Source organism: Miscanthus floridulus, chromosome 19 (genome assembly GCF_019320115.1).
Source record: "Miscanthus floridulus cultivar M001 chromosome 19, ASM1932011v1, whole genome shotgun sequence".
NCBI lineage: Eukaryota > Viridiplantae > Streptophyta > Magnoliopsida > Poales > Poaceae > Miscanthus > Miscanthus floridulus.
Window position 1 is genome coordinate 22,497,114 of NC_089598.1, and position 5,039 is coordinate 22,502,152.

A 5,039-nucleotide genomic window follows, 5' to 3' on the forward strand; every position below is an offset into this window, starting at 1 on the left:
CTCTGCCAAACAGGCCATGACTGGCGATGATTGTTGCTGTTGGGTCAGGTAGGATCGAGAGCGAAATGTCAAAAACGGAGGCAGCTAGCAGCAGGAAACGGGCCGAGGTTGAAATTTTTTGACCAGTCCACACTGTCGACGACCACGGAGAGGTTGCTGAACGCCTCGCCATGCGTGGTTGCATGCATCAACCGATCGTCACCATGAGCTGGTGGCTGGCGCCCACCAACTGCACAGGCTGCCGCCGCCGTCGTCGTCTCGAGTTAATGGTCAACCGGTTAATTGGGGTTAATTTCCACGGATCGATGATCGATCCCATGCATGGTCACCGTGGAATGGAGGAAAAAGGATCCCTGCTGCCTGCTTGGAATGCTTTGTTTACGTCTGCGGATGCGCCACTAGCTAACGGATCGCAACTCCCTGCGCTGCTTCCCGTAGGCGGGTGGTAGATAGTGGGGACTGGTCAGATTTGTATCCCAACAACTTTTTTGACGTTCGCTCCGATCCGGATGCTGCTGGGAAATATTCTACGTTTTCGTTATTGACGAAGCAAAGTTAATTCCAGTACATTCTTCTCAGCTTCTCAATGATTTGCTGCTAATAAGATACCGAAAGGAGTGACTTGACAGGGTTGATCAACGCGCGTTCCGCTGAAAATTAACAAACAGATACGTGCGTTACATTGCATGCTTTGATTTTCATGCCAAATTAAAACGTGATGATGTGCCATGATCGAGCTTATGATAATGACTCTATCTCCAACAACCGACGACCGACGACTCACCTGAGGTCATGGGCGGATCCATATATCCGCACCCACAATAAATTAGAAAAACAGTGACGATGTTCATTTTTTTCACCATATATGCACTGTACAATAAAAAAGCTATGCACTCATGAGACAAACGCACCCCCTTAAATTTGTTCATTTTTGCCACTGAGGTAACAGAGACAACGGTGGTACGGTAGGTATCTGCTGGTCAGGCTGGTGTGTATACTGTACACAACTACACATACACCTCCTACCAACCCCCCTCAGCAGTAGTAGTAGTAGTACCTAGTACGACGCATGCACACGGTTACGTTGGCGTAGGCGTGCTATCTTCATCATCGTCATCATATCGTGTGGAGACGAGCCACCTCCTCTGCGAACACCTTCCTGAACTCGGGCATGCTCTCGGGCTCCAGCGACAGCGCGAGCGCGACGGCGCCCTCCTTCCCGGGCGCCTGCATCACGTACACGAAGCCACTGTAGTACATGAGGGCGGGGCCCATGAACACGGGCGCGCCCCACCCGAAGTCGGAGTCGTGCAGCGACATCCCCATCCAGCTGATGGCGCGGAGGTGCGCGCGCGAGATGCCGCTCCGGGGCAGGTTCATGGCGTCCACGCCCTCCAGGTAGTCCACCAGCGACCGCGCGTAGTCGTCGCCCTGGCTCGTCGCCGCCAGCGCGCGCCGCGCCGCGTACCCCACGGGGTTGCCCACCACCTCCCCGACCGTGGCCAGCGCCGACGTGCGGATCACCGCGTTGCCGAAGTACCCCGGGGGCAGAGGCGGCGCCAGGCGCGCGCGCATGTCCACCATGGAGAAGAGCCGCGTCTCGGCGTCAGGCGGGGAGCGACCGCGCGCGGCACGCGCACTGCCACACCAGCGCCACCACGGCGCGGAACGTGGACGCGCCCGAGCACCGCGCCTTGAGCGCCGATACCTGGGACTTGCTCAGCGTAATGATGGCGCTCGCGTAGGTGGAACCCGCGGCCACCGCGTGCTCCGGCGCCGGCTCGAGCTTGTACTCCGGGTGGTCGTACAACACCGCGCGCGTCGCCGGGGGACGCGCGCTCAGCAGCCCGTGGTCGAAGCACGGCGGCAGGGGCGCGTCGCCGCCACCGCCGCGGGCGATGCTCGCCCACGTCTCCACGAAGTGCGCGGCGCTCCTGGCGTCCACGACCGAGTGGTGCAGGGCGAGGCCGAGCACGACGCCGCCGCAGCGCAGGCGGGTGACCTGCGCGAACAGCAGCGGGCACGGCGGGTTGGGCGCGGGCGTGGCGGGTACCAGAAGGTTCCGCATCTCGTCGCACGGCACGAACTCGTTCAGCAGCTCGTCCAGCGCGTACTCCGACCGCGCCGTCACGAACACCGCGCCCTCGCCCGTGCAGTCGATCTGGACGCGCCCGGTGGCGGCGTCGAGCCCGAGGCGGCCGGCCAGCGGGTAGAACGCCACCAGCGCCCGGGCGAGGCTGTCCCTGACGGCGTCGGCCTCGAAGAACTCCGGCTGGTTGTTCGTGCGGTAGAAGTAGACCGTGGGCGTGTACCCGCGGCGCGCCGCCAGGTCGAGGTTGGACAGCCAGACGGCGCCCGCCGGCGTCTCCTCGGCCGGGACGACCAGCTCCGTCGTCAACAGCTCCACCATTGCCATTTCTCGGCTAATACCCCGCGGCTCTTGCCTGACGACGGCGGTGGATTGTATTGTTTGCCCTAGCTAGAGCTAGCTAGCTATTGCTGCGGTGCGTGAGTGCTTCCTAGCGCTTCTGCGTTTCTCTTGTTCCGCTGCTCTGCAGTGATGTGGGGTTGGGATGGTGGCTTCTGCGAGGGTTTATATATAGGAAGGGCTGAAGAAGTCGTCTACGGCCGCGGGGGTCGGGGGACGATGGACTGGATACGCTTGGGTTGGTGGCTGGGCGGCTGGCCGGGTATGTTACTTGTAGAAGTGCGCGCCAATTTCGCGTGTGTAAAAGTATGGGATTCTTGACTCGGTTGACTGCATCTGCATGCATGCTCCAAAGCGGGTGGAGAACCAAGACCTGAAAGTGGTATATATGCTGGCACATATTTTCTTGTCTGGGGTCTGGGATGATGAGATGCCGTGAATTGTGATGCACGCCAAGCAAAAAGACATACTTCTCCTCAGTTCAAAATTTGCTACCTTTGTTTGAAGTCACACATCTCTAACCTTGATTGAGTTTATAGTAAAATGCACAACACCATATATTAGTTTTATTAAAATCTTCATATTAGATATGTCTTGCTAGTGCATTCAGTTGAACTTGTGGACGCTTAAATCTTCATGGACAGGCAGTAAAACATTGATTCCTTTTCGTTGATCATATACACTTGTGTGGAGATTGTTGTACATGGGGTGAGAAAATATAAGGGCCTGCTTGGTTTGTTCTCCACCGCCGCGCTTCCAAGCGTCCGATTTTGCATGTCTGGGCCAGGATCAGATGCCTGGTACGTTGGTAGGGCACGAACCAAACAGGCCTAAAGTTTCCATAAGAAACAGAGAGAACCTTTGTATCGTGCTACATTCGTATATGTATGATTGCATAGATTAGTGTCTGAACTAGATTATATATTCGGTGATTGAGGTTCAATTCTTGACAAGGTTTTGTTCGTCCGCATGACTCATTTAGTTGTTTTCTATGATATTTTGATGTTATGTGATTTTTTGTCTAATTTGAGCAAAATAATGTTGCTAGTTAGTATATATATTGAGACTTCACTTATTTTTTGCTAGAGTTCAAATCTTTGTGTCCTATTGCACAGTTTAGTTAAAGACAACAGGAATGCGATGAGTAGTGTTAGAGGGATCTAGCACTAGGACAGGTAGGGCTCGAGCTCCTCTATGATCATTTAAATAGTGGAGACCCTCTTAATTCCTACAAATTTGCAACCATTGAAGATTGAAAGGATGAGAGAAGACGATGAGAGAAAACCTCTCTAGTAGCCGTTCCTCGATCCACTCCTGAGTAGTGTAGTTATAAGGTCTACAATAAGGAAAGCTTAAGAAAAGCTATTGGAAACCAAAAGAGCTTGGTGGCTGTGACCAAAACTTGCACGGAAAATTTTGTTTCCTCGATGTCAGATGTTTTTTTTGGGTTGCTACTTGATAGGGATATCCACCATAAGAGCAAGTATAATAACGCCTTGTTTAGTTCACCCCCAAATTCCAAAAAGTTGCTACAGTACCTGTCACATCGAATGTTTGCGGCCTGTGCATAGAGCATTAAATGTAGACGAAAAGAAAAACTAATTGCACAGTTTGGTGGGAAATTGCGAGACGAACGTTTTAAGCCTAATTAGTCAATGTTTGGACACTATTTGCCAAATAAAAACGAAGGTGCTACAGTAGCCCCAAATTCCAAATTTCGCGAACTAAACAAGGGCTAATACACCTCAGCAAATGTCTAGGTTCAGGAGAAAAAAGCTACTTGTTGTGAATTTCAGTGCCGAGAGCTTGCACGGTTCCGTGTGGTTTGAGTTGCCAGTGCATCGAGTTGAACTTGTGGACGTTAAAATCTTCATGAACATGCAGTAAAATATTGATTCTTTTTCGTGGATCATATACACTTGTGTGAAGACTGTTGTACACCGGATGAGAAGAAAAGGGCATGTTTGGTTTCCTCCCCCCGAGCTGCCTGGCCCAGGTCTCTGATTTTGAACGCCTAGGCCAGGATCAGATGCCTGGTGGCAATGCGCGAGCCAAACGAGCCCAAAGTTTCCATAAGAAACTGAGAGGGCCTTTGTATCGTGCTGCATTCATATGTATGGTTACATATAGATTAGTGTCTGAACTAGATTATACATTTGGCGATTGAGGTTTTGTTCTGCCTCATGGCTCATTTAGTCATTTTCTATGATATTTTGATATTATGTGTGATTTTCTATGACAAGCTTGGAAGAGTTCAACCGGTGAGCTGGAACAGCGCGTGGGGAGGAGATAAAGGAAGGGATGGGAAGAGTGAGTGGGTCCTACACATACGATAAAATGGTATTCAAAACAGAAAAAGAGACTAGATTACTGTATGGTTTGCCTATTATACTAATATGTTGCTATACTTTGACTGATAGCCAAGCTTATTAAATTTGCTCTAACTAGTGTGGTGGTGGAGTTGCGAAGAAGTGAGTGTGTGGTTCCAACAACCAGGATTAGTGCATGGATTTCGAAATAGATAAATAACAGTGTGCATGCATCCTTGGTTGGTGCAGGAAATAAATATAATATCTACTTACTAAAAAGGAGATACCCTGGCAAATACTCA

At 51.6% G+C, this 5,039-nt stretch overlaps 1 pseudogene; it reads right to left on the reverse strand.

The window, feature by feature from the left end:
* Window positions 1–897: 897 nt before the first annotated feature.
* Window positions 898–2,551, reverse strand: LOC136529098 (hydroxycinnamoyltransferase 4-like; annotated as a pseudogene).
* Window positions 2,552–5,039: the final 2,488 nt, after the last annotated feature.